Source organism: Hordeum vulgare, chromosome 6H (genome assembly GCF_904849725.1).
Source record: "Hordeum vulgare subsp. vulgare chromosome 6H, MorexV3_pseudomolecules_assembly, whole genome shotgun sequence".
NCBI lineage: Eukaryota > Viridiplantae > Streptophyta > Magnoliopsida > Poales > Poaceae > Hordeum > Hordeum vulgare.
The window spans coordinates 547,763,564-547,782,581 of record NC_058523.1 but is presented as its reverse complement, the minus strand read 5'-3'; the positions used below and the strand labels follow the sequence as shown (position 1 = coordinate 547,782,581).

The following is a 19,018-nucleotide window of genomic DNA, read 5'->3' as shown; positions in this document are numbered from 1 at the left end:
CGAGGAACCTTTTTATGCCAATCTTCTCGTAGTGGTCGTTGAACTCATTCAACGTAAACTCTCCGCTGCGATCTATCTGTAGAGCCCAGACCTTTAGCTTGTGTTCCATCTCCGTTACAGCCTTGACCTTCTTGAACACTTCAAACGCCTCATCTTTAGATCGTAAGAGAACGACCCACATATATCTCGAGTAGTCCTCTACTACAAGGAAGAAGTACTTCTTTCCTCCATGAGTTGCCAGGGTGATAGAGCCACATAGATCATCATGGAGCAGCTCGAGTGCATATTTTGCACGGTAGGTAGAATGAGTAGGGTAGGGTTTGCGGTGCTGTTTTTCAAGCAAGCACCCGTCACATACTCGACTAACATGGTCGATAAATGGCATCCCGAATACCATCTCCATCTTTGACATATTCTTCAAGGCGTAGAAGTTAACGTGTCCAAATCTAGGATGCCATAAACCACGAATCATCATCACTCTTGGCGAGTCAACACTCTGGTTGAGATTGATCAAGGTTGAGGATATAGAGCCTGTTTCGTGTGTGATTAACACGATCTAGCACATTTCGGAGATTGTCGTAAATCGTCATCACTCTGTTCTCGATATCCACCTTGCATCAATTCTCATCAAGCATCCCAATAGAGATGATGTTGTTGCGAAGCCGTGGGATGTAGTACACTCCGGTGAGTATGCGATGTTCGCTTGTGAGACCCTCGAAGAGGATAGATCCTTGCCAACAAATCTTCACAGCTGAACCATCACTGAACTTGACCGAGCCTTCAACATCGTATTCCAGCTCGAGGAATTTCTCCTTGCACCCCGTCATGTGGTTAGTGGCACCCGTGTCGAGACACCATGGCACATTTCGAATACCGGATAACTTCGGTGTCACTTTCTTCTCATGAAGTAGCACCTTTCGGCTTGGTTTCACAACCACCTTTCAACGAGATCATAAACACCGGCCATCAGAAGACCTGGACATTCTCCTTCCTGCTTTGCCAAATTTGCCTTGATCTCCCGCCTATTAGGCTTCGAACAATCCTTCGCAAAGTGACCCATCTTGTTGCAGTTATAGCACTTGAGCTTGGACAAGTCCAAGTTCCGTGGCTTCCGCTCTTTAGATTGGTCCGCCTTACCACGACCTTGTGGTTTGCCTTTTCCTTGGCCTTTTCCATTTGTCCATCGCGATTCGTGTTGCTTTAGCCTTCGCCATCGTCACGTCTTCCTTTGCTACTTGGTGCCTTCCAATCTGCGCGTGAGTACATGAGTTGGTCACTACCTCCTCCTTTGCCTTTCTGACAACCATGAGCATTCTCTTCCCATGTTCGCAGGCGTCCGATCGCCTCCATTATGGTCATGTCATTGATGTCGTAAACCTGCTCGAGCATGCCGATGATGTACATGAATTTGTGAGACACCAAACTAAAAAATTTCTCCACTATCTCGGCCTCCTCGAGCTTTGCACCAAGCGCGCGGATCTCTCCCAGCAAAGTAGTAAGACGCATGGCGTAGTCGTCCATCGATTAAGTTTCATCCATCTGCAACTTGTGAAATTGGCGCTTCAGCACTTGTGTCCGAGCCTTGGTGACGTGATCTTCTCCAATCCTCATTTCCTTGAATGCATTCCATGCATCTCTTGTCGTGTCGAACTCCGCCATTGTCATCAGCACGGAATCCGGCACAGACTCGGCTATGACGGCCATGGCACCTTCGTCGCGCTCTTCGTCAATGTCGTCGTCCGTGATGGCCTCCAAGACTCAAAAGGATCGGAGAATAATCTTCACCTTCACCGCCCACACGTCGTAGTTGGCGTCGGGGAGCATAGGGTACTGGATGGGGATGTTGTGATGCGTCTGGACGTTGGCGCCACCCATTCCTCCACCACTGGTTGCTGACTTACCGTCCTTCTTCACCTTGCCGCCGTTCTTGTCCACCTTGGAACCGTCGTTACTGGACTTGACCGACTCAACGTCGTTGTCCGTCATCGTAAATCGTAGATCGTCGAAACTCTAGATACCAATTATTAATTTTAAACCTGGCTTGCATCAAATCACCGGACAGCAGCACTCCTACGTGCGAAGCTAGCTTGTGAAGCTAACAGGCACACAGGTGGATGGATATCCAATACGTAGGCACGTACGATGAGCTAGCTGACCGATTCGATCAATCGTCTCGACGGCTCGAAACATAACTCAGCGACGTAAACTGGACAGGTGAAATACTTTTAATAATGCGAACAACTAGCACTTTTTCGTTTATTTGTTCAGTATATAAAAGGACACGGAACCGTTCGGTCCAACATGTTGCCGGACTCATGTATATTTTTATCAGACCTTCGTGAACTAATTAATAAATATGGTTGTATGCATTGATTGATGCAGAGACCGGGGATTGAACCTCCTTTTTCTAAAAAGAAACATGTTGCCGGACTCGACAGCCAACACGGCGGAAACCCCAACTTATACACGTACGGTCCGGTTTACAAACGTGAAAACAAAAGGACTAGGTTTAGAACTAAACTAATATGTGACTATACCTAATACTATAACTAGATTAATACTTGCACATTCGTCGATCAAGTGCGGCGAAATTCGCGGCTAATGATGTGTCCCCTTCCTGCAAGGTCACTTGCAAAAGGAGGACGGGCCTGCAGTTAAATTAGTTGAAATGTACTTTGTAATCCTTCATGAATCTATTTTGTTAATCCTTGTTGTCATCCTAGTTCAAAAACTTCCACTCTTAAAGACGGACAAGAAAGATGTCTTCTAGGCACACGTAAATGGGTTCCACATGTAAAATGGTCATGGAGGCATTATTATGATGAATTTACGTTTACGCTTTTGTTTCGTCATATCAATATGGAGTGTGCTCTATGCTCTATATGTGATATGGAGGCTATCAATATATCAACTTTGCTAGAGTTTCTCTTTGACCATGGACGGGGGAGGAAAAAGACTAGGATCAACGATGGATGAACAGGAGGTACCTAACAGGAGAGGACAACAGACCGTCCACCGTTCCCTTAATCTTGTGATCCATCTATAAGGTGAATTCTACTCATTTTCAGCTGTGCAAATGTACAATTCATTAAGTTGATCACGGATGAGTACGAGTGAGGACATAATGTGTTGAAAGACTTGTATCAACTACTCCCTCCTTTTAAATATAATGCGCTTTAGAGATTACAATGTGGACTTCATACGAAACAAAATGATTGAATCTATAGTTCTATACTCTAAAATATATCTATATATATACATCCGTATCTAGTTTATAGTGAAATGTCTTAGCATTAGGAATAGTTGTAGTGCTCCTCGTACACATAATGTACGAGTGAGTAGTTGTAGTGCTCCTCCTGCACCTGCAGCCCTAGGTCCATCAGCTCCACGCCGTCACTCAAACCCGCCGTTGCACTGCCACCGCCGTGGGGTTGCTGGCTGAACTCGAGTGTTAAATTGTGATCCAAATTCTATCGTATTGGACTAGACGTAGTACAAACGGTGTGGGCCTTTGCGTTGGTACCGACGCGTACGAGTACAACTCGTTTACTTGTCCTGCAAGGACTCTTATGTATTGCCCCTCATATATACTCCATGTAGTCGCACCTAAAGACGGCCTGTCGTCTCGTGCTTGTAATACTCCACCCTCATAGTGATTGCGCCTTCGTGCGTCCGTGGTTTTCTCCCGCAAGGGTTTTCACGTAAAAATCTGTTCTCTCGTGTCTCGTTGATCTCGTTTTATCTAACAAGTGGTATCAGAGCTAAGGTTCGTTGATACGAGATTTCCACAGACGAGAGAAACTAGGGTTCCGACGTGTGCACCGTCGGACGCGTCCTTGGATCCGAGACCGATAGGAACTCGTGCTGCTGCGGTTGCGTCATATAAGTCGAGCCGCTGCAGCCGCAAGCAGTAGAGGCCGCCGCTGTTCCCCGCCTAGATTCCACCGATCCAGCCGGTCGATCCGCCAAGTACCGATCGAGGCCCTAGCTGTTCCTAAGTCGCCGAGTGCTGCCGCTGCTGGTTGCCCCAAGTACCGAGGCGCTGCCTGGCCGAAGCCGCCACTGAGCCGCTGTTACCGCAAGTTGCTGCTGCTCCACGCAACCAAATATCCGAGGCTGTAGCTGCTCGTCAGATCGCAAACAGTGCTGCATCACGTAAAAGGCTACAGGCTGTTTTTGGTTTTACTTGTTCCCTTGCTACGTTCAGCTACCAGGTGCTACTGTTTCTAGTTTTTTTTTCTCTGCATATTAATTCTGTCAGGAATTTTCTCTACCGGCTTGTACTACTTTGTGTACACAGATTTATCTACTCATGGCATCCATGAAGTACGATCTTCCGCTGCTGGACCGTGACACAAGGTTTACCCTATGGCAAGTCAAGATGCGGGCGTTGTTGGCGCAGGCCGACTACGATGATGCACTGGATAGTTTTGGGAAGAATAGAATTGAGGATTGGACTGCTGAGGAGAAAAGAAGGGATCGTAAGGCTTTGTCACAAATTCAACTCCATTTGCATAATAATATTTTGCAGGAAGTTTTGAGCGAGAAAACTGCCGCCGCTCTATGGTTAAAGTTGGAAGGGATTTGCATGACTAAAGATCTCACCAGCAAGATGCATCTGAAGCAAAAATTATTCATGCACAGGTTACCCGAGGGAGGTAACGTTTTGAATCATATTTCAGAATTTAAAGAGATCATATCCGATCTAGCTGCAATGGAGGTTACGTATGATGAAGAAGATACTGCTTTAATGTTACTTTGTTCGCTGCCAAGTTCTTATACCAATTTTCGAGACACCATATTATACAGTCGTGATACTCTCACGCTTAATGAAGTTTATGAAGCTTTGAACTCTAAGGAGAAGATGAAATTAATGGTGCCTCATGATGGTTCGAGTTCATCCCAAGCCGAAGGATTATATGTTCGTGGCAGGACAAAGGAGAACAGCTCACATAATGGAAACCGTGGCAAAAGTAAGAACGGCCAGAGGGGCCGGTCGCAATTTAAAGACAAGAAGCAGTGTTGCAGGTATTGCAAGAGAGACGGGCATGACATCTCAGAATGTTTCAAGTTGCAGAACAAGGAAAAGAGGAATGGCACATACAAACCGAAAGGTAACAAACAAGGTGAAAATTCGGCTAATGTTGCTCGTGATGAAAGTTCCGATGATGCTCTTGTTGTTATTGCTGGATGTGCTGAGACCAATGATGAGTGGGTACTTGAAATTGCGTGTACTTTTCATATGTGCCCGCATAGAGATTGGTTTACTACTTTTGATTCTACTACTGTTGCTGGTTCCGTTTTGGGTTTTGATAATTCACCATGCAAGATTGAAGGCATTGGTTCCATTCGAATCAAGATGTTTGATGGCACAATCAGAACTTTGACAGATGTTCGGTATATTCCGAAGATGAAGAGAAATCTTATCTCTGTGAGTGCCCTTGATGCAAAGGGGTACAAGTATTCAGGTGGAGATAGCGTTTTGAAGGTCACCAAAGGATCTCTCATTGTGATGAAAGGTGACTTAAGTTCGACCAATGGTATTTATTACCTTCGAGGTTCTACCGTTTCAGGTAACGCTACTCCAGTTATTTCAAAGAATTCTGGTTGTGATGCTTCTAACCTTTGGCATATGCGTCTTGGACATATGAGTGAACTTGGTTTGGCAGAGTTAAATAAGAGAGGTCTTCTTAAAGGATACCAAACTGGTAAATTGAAATTTTGTGAGCATTGTATCTTCGGCAAGCACAAGAGGGTGAAGTTCAACACTTCGACTCATACAACTGAAGGTATTCTTGATTATGTGCATTCTGATTTATGGGGACCATCTCGCAAAAGGTCATTAGGTGGTGCTCGTTACATGTTGACTATTATTGATGATTATTCGAGAAAGGTTTGGCCTTATTTCTTGAAGCATAAATGGCAAGCTTTCTCAGCTTTTAAGGAGTGGAAGATTATGATTGAGAGACAAACTGAAAAGAAGGTAAAAATACTTCACACTGATAATGGTATGGAATTCTGTTCTAAGCAATTTGGGAATTACTGCAAGTCTGAAGGCATTGTCAGACACCACACCGTTCCTTATACTCCTCAACAAAATGGTGTTGCTGAGCGTATGAACAAGACCATTATTTCCAGAGCCCGTTGCATGTTGTCCAATGCAGGTTTGCATAGGCGTTTTTGGGCTGAGGCCGCTTCCACTGCTTGTTATCTCATCAACCGTTCACCATCTATTCCTCTTAATAAGAAAACTCCAATTGAGGTATGGTCTGGTTTACCTGCTGATTATTCACAGTTGAGAGTTTTTGGTTGCACTGCTTATGCTCATGTTGATAATGGGAAGTTGGAGCCTAGGGCTGTTAAGTGCATCTTTCTTGGTTACAAATCTGGTGTTAAAGGTTTTAAATTGTGGAATCCTGAAACACAAAAGATTGTTATTAGCAGGAGCGTTATCTTTAATGAGTCTGCTATGTTACATGATGTTGCATCTACTAATGTTCCAATTGAGAGTGAACAGCAGTCTACTATTCAGCAGCCTACTGTTCAGGTGGAGCATGTTATTGATTCAGGTGATACTTCTGATAAGGAAAATGTTGATGCACATGATGAACCCGTCTTTGATGATGAACATGTCACTCCAAATCAGCCTATTGTTCCACCGAGTTGGAATCTCGCACGTGACAGAGTTAGGCGGGGTATTAATGCACCTGAAAGGTTAATTGAGGAGTGCAATATTGTTTCTTTTGCTTTAACTGTTGCAGAAGAAATTGAAGGTAATGCTGAGCCTTCTTCATATTCCGAGGCTATTATTTCTGGTGATAGTAATAAGTGGATGACTGCTATGCATGATGAGATGGAATCACTTGAAAAGAATGGCACTTGGGATTTGGTAAGATTACCTAGAGAGAAGAAACCTATTCGTTGTAAGTGGGTTTTCAAAATAAAGGAAGGTGTTTCTCCTAATGATGAGGCAAGATATAAAGCAAGGTTGGTTGCTAAAGGTTATAGCCAAATTCCAGGTATTGACTATAACGAAGTCTTTTCTCCTGTTGTGAAGCATAGCTCTATTCGCACTTTACTTAGTATTGTTACCATGAATGATTTTGAGCTTGAACAATTGGATGTTAAAACTGCATTCTTACATGGAGAATTAGAAGATGATATTTATATGGAACAACCTGAAGGTTTTGTTATTCCTCGAAAAGAAAAGCTTGTCTGTAAGTTAAAGAAATCTCTTTATGGATTGAAGCAATCCCCTCGACAGTGGTACAAGAGATTTGACACCTTTATGCTCTCTCAAGGTTTCAAACGGTCTAATTATGATAGCTGTGTTTATTTGAAAACTGTCAATGGTTCAGCTATTTATTTGCTCCTTTATGTTGATGATATGTTAATTGCTGCAAAGAGCATGTCAGAGATTGATGAACTAAAGAAGCAATTGAGTAATGAATTTGAGATGAAGGATTTGGGTGCAGCAAAGAAAATACTTGGCATGGAAATATCCAGAGATAGACCATCTGGAAAATTATATCTCAGTCAGAAGGGATATATTGATAAAGTTCTTCGTCGTTTTAATATGCATAATGCCAAGCCAGTAAGTACTCCGTTAGCTGCACACTTCAAATTATCATCAGCCTTATGTCCTGAGTTAGATGCAGATATTGAGTACATGTCTAGATTTCCCTATTCAAGTGCAGTTGGTTCACTTATGTATGCCATGGTTTGTTCTCGTCCGGATTTATCTTATGCTCTGAGTGTTGTTAGTAGATACATGGCTAATCCTGGAAAAGAGCATTGGAATGCAGTTCAGTGGATTTTTAGATACCTGCGAGGTACTTCTAATGCTTATTTACAGTTTGGGAAAACTGGAGATGGACTTGTTGGTTTTGTTGATTCTGATTTTGCTGGTGATTTGGATAAGAGAAGATCACTCACAGGTTATGTTTTCACCATTGGTGGTTGTGCTGTGAGTTGGAGAGCAACTTTGCAGTCTATTGTGGCTTGTTCCACTACTGATGCCGAGTATATGGCTATTTCTGAGGCATGCAAAGAAGCTATCTGGTTGAGAGGTTTGTACACTGAGCTTTGTGCAGATTCATCTTGCCCTACCATATTTTCTGACAGTCAAAGTGCTATATATCTTACAAAGAATGCAATGTATCACGAGAGAACAAAACACATTGATGTCAGATTTCACTATGTTCGAGATGTTGTTGCTAAAGGTGATTTGAAGGTATGCAAGATAAGTACTCATGATAATCTAGCTGATATGATGACAAAGCCAGTTCCTACCAATAAGTTTGAGCTTTGCTCAGGCTTAGTTGGTATTTCTCACTAGTCCTATGGACTTTGGCGCACAAGATGTTTAAGCTGATTTGGATGGAGTTATTCACTTTCTTCGACTACTGGAGGGAATTTGGCTCAAGGTGGAGATTGTTAAATTGTGATCCAAATTCTACCGTATTGGACTAGACGTAGTACAAACGGTGTGGGCCTTTGCGTTGGTACCGACGCGTACGAGTACAACTCGTTTACTTCTCCTGCAAGGACTCTTATGTATTGCCCCTCATATATACTCCATGTAGTCGCACCTAAAGACGACCTGTCGTCTCGTGCTTGTAATACTCCACCCTCATAGTGATTGCGCCTTCGTGCGTCCGTGGTTTTCTCCCGCAAGGGTTTCCACGTAAAAATCTGTTCTCTCGTGTCTCGTTGATCTCGTTTTATCTAACATGGATACTTTCTTAGTTCAGCAGCTGCGACATGGCGGCGAAAGCTTCCACTTTGCTGAGCGAGACGCCTGCTGCGCCGTCGGGGTGGTGCTGATGATCACACGACTTAATCTGGTAATGGTGGCCTCCGGCGGCGCCAAAGGAAGGTAACGGCGCCGTAGGCGAGTGGTGATCGATACTGATCCGGATCGTGGCAGAAAAAGGATCCTGCGAGCCATGCCGCCGCTGACGGCACCAGCATTGCGAGCCATGCCGCCGCTGACGGCACCAGCATTGCGAGCCATGCCGCCGCTGACGAGTTGCTGCTCTCCGTCCATGGCGTACTCCGTGTTAGCTCTCTTCTTATGAAAAGCCCTGCACACAGCACCCAGTCCTCCTGCATAAATAAAATTCAAATGCAAACATGAATATTTGCACCGTTTATCAATTATACAAACTCAAAGCCTGGCAGTTGAACCTGTTGGAATTATGCCCTAGAGGCAATAATAAATGTATAGTTATTATTATAATTCCTGTATCAAGATAATAGTTTATTATCCATGCTATAATTGTATTGAATGAAGACTCATTTACATGTGTGGATACATAGACAAAACACCGTCCCTAGCATGCCTCTAGTTGGCTAGCCAGTTGATCAATGATAGTCAGTGTCTTCTGATTATGAACAAGGTGTTGTTGCTTGATAACTGGATCACGTCATTGGGAGAATCACGTGATGGACTAGACCCAAACTAATAGACGTAGCATGTTGATCGTGTCATTTTGTTGCTAATGTTTTCTGCGTGTCAAGTATTTATTCCTATGACCATGAGATCATATAACTCACTGACACCGGAGGAATGCTTTGTGTGTATCAAACGTCGCAACGTAACTGGGTGACTATAAAGATGCTCTACAGGTATTTCGAAGGTGTTAGTTGAGTTAGTATGGATCAAGACTGGGATTTGTCACTCCGTATGACGGAGAGGTATCTCGGGGCCCACTCGGTAATACAACATCACACACAAGCCTTGCAAGCAATGTAACTTAGTGTAAGTTGCGGGATCTTGTATTACGGAACGAGTAAAGAGACTTGCCGGTAAACGAGATTGAAATAGGTATGCAGATACTGACGATCGAATCTCGGGCAAGTAACATACCGAAGGACAAAGGGAATGACATACGGGATTATACGAATCCTTGGCACTGAGGTTCAAACGATAAGATCTTCGTAGAATATGTAGGATCCAATATGGGCATCCAGGTCCCGCTATTGGATATTGACCGAGGAGTCTCTCGGGTCATGTCTACATAGTTCTCGAACCCGCAGGGTCTGCACACTTAAAGTTCGACGTTGTTTTATGCGTATTTGAGTTATATGGTTGGTTACCGAATGTTGTTTGGAGTCCTGGATGAGATCACGGACGTCACGAGGGTTTCCGGAATGGTCCGGAAATGAAGATTGATATATAGGATGACCTCATTTGATTACCGGAAGGTTTTCGGAGTTACCGGGAGTGTACCGGGAATGACGAATGGGTTCCGGGAGTTCACCGGGGGGGGGGGGGCAGCCCACCCCGGCGAAGCCCATTGGAATTTGGGGAGCCACACCAGCCCTTAGTGGGCTGCTGGGACAGCCCACAAGTGCCCAATGCGCCAAGAGAAGAAACATCAAGAGGAAAGAAAAAAAAAGGGAAGGAGGTGGGAAGGGAGGGGGACTCCTCCCACCAAACCAAGTCCAACTCGGTTTGGGGGGGAGTCCTCCCCCCCTTGGCTCGGCCGACTCCTTGGGGGTCCTTGGACCCCAAGGCAAGGCCCCCCTCCCTCCTCCTATATATATGGAGCAATTAGGGCTGATTTGGGATGACTTTCTCACGGCTGCCCGACCACATACCTCCACGGTTTTTCCTCTAGATCGCGTTTCTGCGGAGCTCGGGCGGAGCCCTGCTGAGACAAGGTCATCACCAACCTCCGGAGCGCCGTCACGCTGCCGGAGAACTCTTCTACCTCTCCGTCTCTCTTGCTGGATCAAGAAGGCCGAGATCATCGTCGAGCTGTACGTGTGCTGAACGCGGAGGTGCCGTCCGTTCGGTACTAGATCGTGGGACTGATCGCGGGATTGTTCGTGGGGCGGATCGAGGGACGTGAGGACGTTCCACTACATCAACCGCGTTCTCTAACGCTTCTGCTGTACGATCTACAAGGGTATGTAGATCACTCATCCCCTCTCGTAGATGGACATCACCATGATAGGTCTTCGTGCACGTAGGAAAATTTTTGTTTCCCATGCGACGTTCTCAAACAGTGGCATTATGAGCTAGGTTGATGCGTAGATGTCTTCTCGAGTAGAACACAAAAGGTTTTGTGGGCGGTGATGTGCGCTTTGTTGCCCTCCTTAGTCTTTTCTTGATTCCGCGGTATTGTTGGATTGAAGCGGCTTGGACCGACATTACTCGTACGCTTACGAGAGACTGGTTTCATCGTTACGAGTAACCCCCTTTGCTCAAAGATGACTGGCAAGTGACGGTTTCTCCAACTTTAGTTGAATCGGATTTGACCGAGGAGGTCCTTGAATGAGGTTAAATAGCAACTCATATATCTCCGTTGTGGTGTTTGCGTAAGTAAGATGCGATCCTACTAGATACCCTTGGTCACCACGTAAAACATGCAACAACAAAATTAGAGGACGTCTAACTTGTTTTTGCAGGGTATGATTGTGATGTGATATGGCCAACGATGTGATGTGATAGATTGGATGTATGAGATGATCATGTTGTAATAGAAATATCGACTTGCATGTCGATGGTACGGCAACCGGCAGGAGCCATAGGGTTGTCTTTATACTAACGTTTGTGCTTGCAGATGCGTTTACTATTTTGCTAGGATGTAGCTTTAGTAGTAATAGCATAAGTAGCACGACAACCCCGATGGCAACACGTTGATGGATGATCATGGTGTGGCGCCGGTGACAACAAGATCGTGCCGATGCTTTGGTGATGGAGATCAAGAAGCACGTGATGATGGCCATATCATGTCACTTATGAATTGCATGTGATGTTAATCCTTTTATGCACCTTATTTTGCTTAGAACGACAGTAGCATTATGAGGTGATCTCTCACTAAAATTTCAAGACGAAATTGTGTTCTCCCCGACTGTGCACCGTTGCTACAGTTCGTCGTTTCGAGACACCACGTGATGATCGGGTGTGATAGACTCAACGTTCACATACAACGGGTGCAAAACAGTTGCGCACGCGGAACACTCGGGTTAAGCTTGACAAGCCTAGCATGTGCAGACATGGCCTCGGAACACATGAGACCGAAAGGTCGATCGTGAATCATATAATTGATATGATTAGCATAGGGATGCTTACCACTGAAACTATACTCAACTCACGTGATGATCGGACTTGGGATAGTGTAAGTGGATCATGAACCACTCAAATGACTAGAGAGATGTACTTTTTGAGTGGGAGTTTAGCATATAATTTGATTAAGTTGAACTCTAATTATCTTGAACATAGTCTAAGTCCACTTTGAATATATTTGTGTTGTAGATCATGGCTCACGGGACAGTCATCCTGAATTTTAATACGTTCCTAGAGAAAGCTAAGTTGAAAGATGATGGAAGCAACTTTGTAGACTGGGCTCGTAATCTTAAGCTAATCTTACAAGCTGCGAAGAAGGATATGTCCTTAATGCTGCGCTAGGAGATGAACCACCCGCTACGGCTAATCAGGATGTTAAGAACGCTTGGTTAGCGCGTAAGGAGGACTACTCAATAGTTCAATGTGCAGTCTTGTATGGCTTAGAACCGGGACTTCAACGTCGCTTTGAGCGTCATGGAGCATTTGAGATGTTCCAGGAGTTGGAGTTTATCTTTCAGAAGAACGTCCGGATCGAGAGGTATGAGACCTCCGATAAATTCTATGCTTGCAAGATGGAGGAAAACTCGTCTGTCATTGAACATGTGCTCAAAATGTCTGGGTACTCAAACCGTCTAGCTGAACTGGGGATTGAACTCCCGCAAGAAGCTATCACTGACAGAATCCTTCAATCACTGCCGCCAAGCTATAAAGGCTTTGTGTTGAACTACAACATGCAAGGGATGAACAAGTCTCCCGGCGAGTTGTTTGCGATGCTGAAAGTCGCAGAGTCTGAACTCCGTAAAGAGCATCAAGTGTTGATGGTGAGCAAGACCACTAGTTTCAAGAGAAACGGCAAAGGCAAGAAGGGCAATTCGAAGAAGAGCGGCAAGCCTGTTGCCAATCCGGCGAAGAAACCCAAGGCTGGACCTAAGCCTGAAACAGAGTGCTTCTATTGCAAGGGTATGGGTCACTGGAAGCGCAATTGCCCCAAGTATCTGGCAGATAAGAAGGCGGGCAAAGAAAAATCAGGTATATTTGATATACATGTTATTGATGTGTACTTAACTGGCTCTCGTAGTAGTGCCTGGGTATTTGATACCGGTTCTGTTGCTCACATTTGCAACTCGAAGCAGGAACTGCGGAATAGACGAAGGCTGGCGAAAGACGAAGTGACGATGCGCGTAGGAAACGGTTCCAAGGTTGATGCAATCGCCGTCGGCACAGTGTCACTTCAGCTACCATCGGGATTAGTGATGAACTTAAATCATTGTTATTTAGTGCCTGCGTTGAGCATGAACATTATATCTGGATCTTGTTTATTGCGAGACGGTTACTCTTTTAAGTCTGAGAATAATGGTTGTTCAATTTCTATGAGTAACATCTTTTATGGTCATGCACCGAATGTGAGAGGATTGTTCATATTGAATCTTGATAGCGATACGCATATACATAACATCGAGACCAAAAGAGTTAGAGTAAACAATGATAGCACCATATTTTTGTGGCACTGCCGTTTGGGTCATATTGGTGTAAAGCGCATGAAGAAACTCCATGCTGATGGACTTTTGGAGTCACTTGACTTTGATTCACTTGACACGTGCGAACCATGCCTCATGGGCAAGATGACTAAAACTCCATTCTCCGGAACAATGGAGCGTGCAAGTGACTTGTTGGAAATCATACATACCGATGTGTGTGGTCCAATGAGCGTAGAGGCACGCGGCGGATATCGTTATTTTCTCACCTTCACTGACGATTTGAGTAGATATGGTTATGTCTACTTGATGAAGCACAAGTCTGAAACATTTGAAAAGTTCAAGCAATTTCAGAGTGAAGTGGAAAACCATCATAACAAGAAGATCAAGTTCGTGCGGTCTGATCGTGGGGGTGAATATCTGAGTTTCGAATTTGGTGCTCACTTAAGACAATGTGGAATTGTTTCGCAGTTAACACCGCCTGGAACACCACAGCGTAATGGTGTGTCCGAACGTCGTAATCGTACTTTGTTAGAGATGGTGCGATCTATGATGTCCCTTACTGATTTGCCGTTATCATTTTGGGGTTATGCATTAGAAACAGCTGCATTCACTTTAAATAGGGCACCATCAAAATCCGTTGAGACGACACCATACGAACTGTGGTATGGCAAAAGACCAAAGTTGTCGTTTCTTAAAGTTTGGGGATGTGATGCTTATGTCAAAAAGCTTCAGCCTGAAAAGCTCGAACCCAAAGCGGAAAAGTGCGTCTTCATAGGTTACCCAAAAGAGACAGTTGGGTACACCTTCTATCTCAAATCCGAGGGCAAAGTGTTTGTTGCTAAAAACGGAGCTTTTCTTGAGAAGGAGTTTCTCTCGAGAGAATTGAGTGGGAGGAAGATAGAACTTGACGAGGTTGTCGAACCTCTCATCCCTCTGGATGGTGGCGCAGGGCAAGGGGAAACCTCTGTCGTTGCGACGCTGGTTGAGGAGGAAGTTAATGATGATGATCATGAAACACCAGTTCAAGTTTCTGTTGAACCACGCAGGTCGACGAGATCACGCGCTGCTCCAGAGTGGTACGGTAATCCCGTCTTATCAATCATGTTGTTAGACAACAATGAACCTGCGAATTATGAAGAAGCAATGGTGGGCCCAGATTCCAACAAATGGCTAGAAGCCATGAAATCCGAGATAGGATCCATGTATGAGAACAAAGTGTGGACTTTGGAGATACTGCCTGAGGGCCGCAAGGCTATTCAGAACAGATGGATCTTTAAGAAGAAGACGGACGCTGACGGTAATGTGACCGTTTATAAAGCTCGACTTGTGGCAAAGGGTTTTTCACAAGTTCCAGGAGTTGACTACGATGAGACCTTCTCACTCGTAGCGATGCTTAAGTCCGTCAGAATCATGTTAGCAATAGCTGCATTTTTCGATTATGAAATCTGGCAGATGGATGTCAAAACGGCGTTCCTTAACGGTTTCCTTAAGGAAGAGTTGTATATGATGCAACCCGAAGGTTTTGTCGATCCTAAAAATGTTGACAAGGTGTGCAAGCTCCAGCGATCCATTTATGGACTGGTGCAAGCATCTCGGAGTTGGAACAAACGCTTTGATGAGGTGATCAAAGCATTTGGGTTTATACAAGTGATTGGAGAATCTTGTATTTACAAGAAAGTGAGTGGGAGCTCTGTGGCGTTTCTAATATTATATGTGGATGACATATTACTGATTGGAAACAACGTAGAGCTTTTGGAGAGCATAAAAGGTTACTTGAATAAAAGTTTCTCTATGAAGGACCTAGGAGAAGCTGCTTACATTCTAGGCATTAAGATCTATAGGGATAGATCAAAACGCCTGATAGGACTTTCACAAAGCACATACCTTGATAAAGTTTTGAAGACGTTCAAAATGGAACAGTCCAAGAAAGGGTTCTTGCCAGTGTTACAAGGTACGAGATTGAGTAAGACTCAGTGCCCAGCAACTGATGAAGATAGAGAGCATATGCGCTCTATGCTCCAGCCATAGGTTCTATCATGTATGCGATGCTGTGCACTAGACCGGATGTTAGCCTAGCCATAAGTATGGCAGGTAGGTTCGAGAGTAATCCAGGAGTGGATCACTGGACAGCGGTCAAGAATATCCTGAAGTACCTGAAAAGGACTAAGGAGATGTTTCTCGTGTATGGAGGTGACGAAGAGCTCGCCGTAAAAGGTAACGTCGATGCAAGCTTTGACACAGATCCGGACGACTCTAAGTCGCAGACCGGATACGTATTTATTCTTAATGGGGGTGCGGTAAGCTGGTGCAGTTCCAAGCAAAGCGTCGTAGCAGATTCTACATGTGAAGCAGAGTACATGGCTGCCTCGGAGGCGGCTAAGGAGGGTGTCTGGATGAAGCAGTTCATGACGGATCTTGGAGTGGTGCCAAGTGCACTGGATCCAATAACCTTGTTCTGTGACAACACTGGTGCCATTGCCTTAGCAAAGGAACCAAGGTTTCACAAGAAGACCAGACACATCAAACGACGCTTCAACCTCATCCGCGACTACGTCGAGGAGGAGGACGTAAATATATGCAAGGTGCACACGGATCTGAATGTAGCAGACCCGCTGACTAAACCTCTTCCACGGCCAAAACATGATCGACACCAGAACTGTATGGGTGTTAGATTTATTACAATGTAATTCACATGGTGATGTGAGGGCTAGATTATTGACTCTAGTGCAAGTGGGAGACTGTTGGAATTATGCCCTAGAGGCAATAATAAATGTATAGTTATTATTATAATTCCTGTATCAAGATAATAGTTTATTATCCATGCTATAATTGTATTGAATGAAGACTCATTTACATGTGTGGATACATAGACAAAACACCGTCCCTAGCATGCCTCTAGTTGGCTAGCCAGTTGATCAATGATAGTCAGTGTCTTCTGATTATGAACAAGGTGTTGTTGCTTGATAACTGGATCACGTCATTGGGAGAATCACGTGATGGACTAGACCCAAACTAATAGACGTAGCATGTTGATCGTGTCATTTTGTTGCTACTGTTTTCTGCGTGTCAAGTATTTATTCCTATGACCATGAGATCATATAACTCACTGACACCGGAGGAATGCTTTGTGTGTATCAAACGTTGCAACGTAACTGGGTGACTATAAAGATGCTCTACAGGTATTTCCGAAGGTGTTAGTTGAGTTAGTATGGATCAATACTGGGATTTGTCACTTCGTATGACGGAGAGGTATCTCGGGGCCCACTCGGTAATACAACATCACACACAAGCCTTGCAAGCAATGTAACTTAGTGTAAGTTGCGGGATCTTGTATTACGGAACGAGTAAAGAGACTTGCCGGTAAACGAGATTGAAATAGGTATGCAGATACTGACGATCGAATCTCGGGCAAGTAACATACCGAAGGACAAAGGGAATGACATACGGGATTATACGAATCCTTGGCACTGAGGTTCAAACGATAAGATCTTCGTAGAATATGTAGGATCCAATATGGGCATCCAGGTCCCGCTATTGGATATTGACCGAGGAGTCTCTCGGGTCATGTCTACATAGTTCTCGAACCCGCAGGGTCTGCACACTTAAAGTTCGACGTTGTTTTATGCGTATTTGAGTTATATGGTTGGTTACCGAATGTTGTTCGGAGTCCCGGATGAGATCACGGACGTCACGAGGGTTTCCGGAATGGTCCGGAAACGAAGATTGATATATAGGATGACCTCATTTGATTACCGGAAGGTTTTCGGAGTTACCGGGAGTGTACCGGGAATGACGAATGGGTTCCGGGAGTTCACCGGGGGGGGCAGCCCACCCCGGGGAAGCCCATAGGCATTTGGGGAGCCACACCAGCCCTTAGTGGACTGGTGGGACAGCCCACAAGTGCCCAATGCGCCAAGAGAAGAAAAATCAAGAGGAAAGAAAAAAAAAAGGGAAGGAGGTGGGAAGGGAGGGGGACTCCTCCCACCAAACCAAGTCCAACTCGGTTTGGGGGGGGAGTCCTCCCCCCCCTTGGCTCGGCCGACTCCTTGGGGGTCCTTGGACCCCAAGGCAAGGCCCCCCCCCCTCCCTCCTCCTATATATATGGAGCAATTAGGGCTGATTTGGGACGACTTTCTCACGGCTGCCCGACCACATACCTCCACGGTTTTTCCTCTAGATCGCGTTTCTGCGGAGCTCGGGCGGAGCCCTGCTGAGACAAGGTCATCACCAACCTCCGGAGCGCCGTCACGCTGCCGGAGAACTCTTCTACCTCTCCGTCTCTCTTGCTGGATCAAGAAGGCCGAGATCATCGTCGAGCTGTACGTGTGTTGAACGCGGAGGTGCCGTCCGTTCGGTACTAGATCGTGGGACTGATCGCGGGATTGTTCGCGGGGCGGATCGAGGGACGTGAGGACGTTCCACTACATCAACCGCGTTCTCTAAGGCTTCTGCTGTACGATCTACAAGGGTACGTAGATCACTCATCCCCTCTCGTAGATGGACATCACCATGATAGGTCTTCGTGCACGTAGGAAAAATTTTGTTTCCCATGCGACGTTCCCAACAGAACCCACCTTGCGTGGGGAGTGAGGGTTCTCGATGCGGAACTCGTGCATGACCCAGCAGGTCTTGCTGCCATTGGGGGCACGACCACGGTGGAAGACGAGGGTCTTGCGCATGCCGACGATGGCGGCGCGGCCGGCGCGGGACGAGGACGACCTTGGGCTGCGGATGACGCGGTCCTTGCCGGTGGCCTTCTAGTAGCCGGACCTGGTGGCGCGGTTCGTGCGCAGCCCCGTCGCATACTTGCGGTCGCGAAAGCTGAAGAAGTAAGAGTCGCTTGTGCTCAGTTTCGCCACGTCTGCATACCATCATTTGCATGGCCACCCAGACACACAATTAGCAAAACCTCAGTAGATGTCGACTAGGATTATATTTTAAAACAAAGTTAAAAGGAAATGGGGAATATTAAGTTTCTTGGTTGAAGGACGCATAGAGAGGAGAGAAGTGTGAGTCACAAATAATGCTGATGTGAAATGGCAAATGCAAGCCAGTTCCTTAACGAATCCAAAAAGGAAAAAAACAAACAGTGTTGCACAGTTTACAGATCAATTATAGGAAATTCATACTTGCATTGGTCGCCCACTCAAAATCTTAAGAGAAAACTTGTGCTAGAAGCAACATAGCACTTGCAGGAATTGCATGTAGGCATGGATATACAAGTAGTGTAACATGTTGATGAGTAGGACTAGTACTAATTCAGTGCACAAATTTGCAATAATGAAGCCTTATTTAGAGCCAATAAAATACGGTTGCGTGTTTAGTTAATCATCTTAAAACAGGCTTTCGTCCTGCTTTATATATATATAACAAAATCACACAACAACGTATATGGTCGAATGATACAAGATGATGGGATAACCCACATACAAGTACAACACCGATCCCAGGATAACCAGAT

The 19,018-nt window shown here is 45.2% G+C and overlaps 1 pseudogene; it reads right to left on the bottom strand.

Moving 5' to 3' along the window:
* Positions 1-3,293: 3,293 nt before the first annotated feature.
* On the bottom strand, positions 3,294-18,769 carry LOC123405841 (annotated as a pseudogene).
* Between the last annotated feature and the right edge of the window lie 249 nt (positions 18,770-19,018).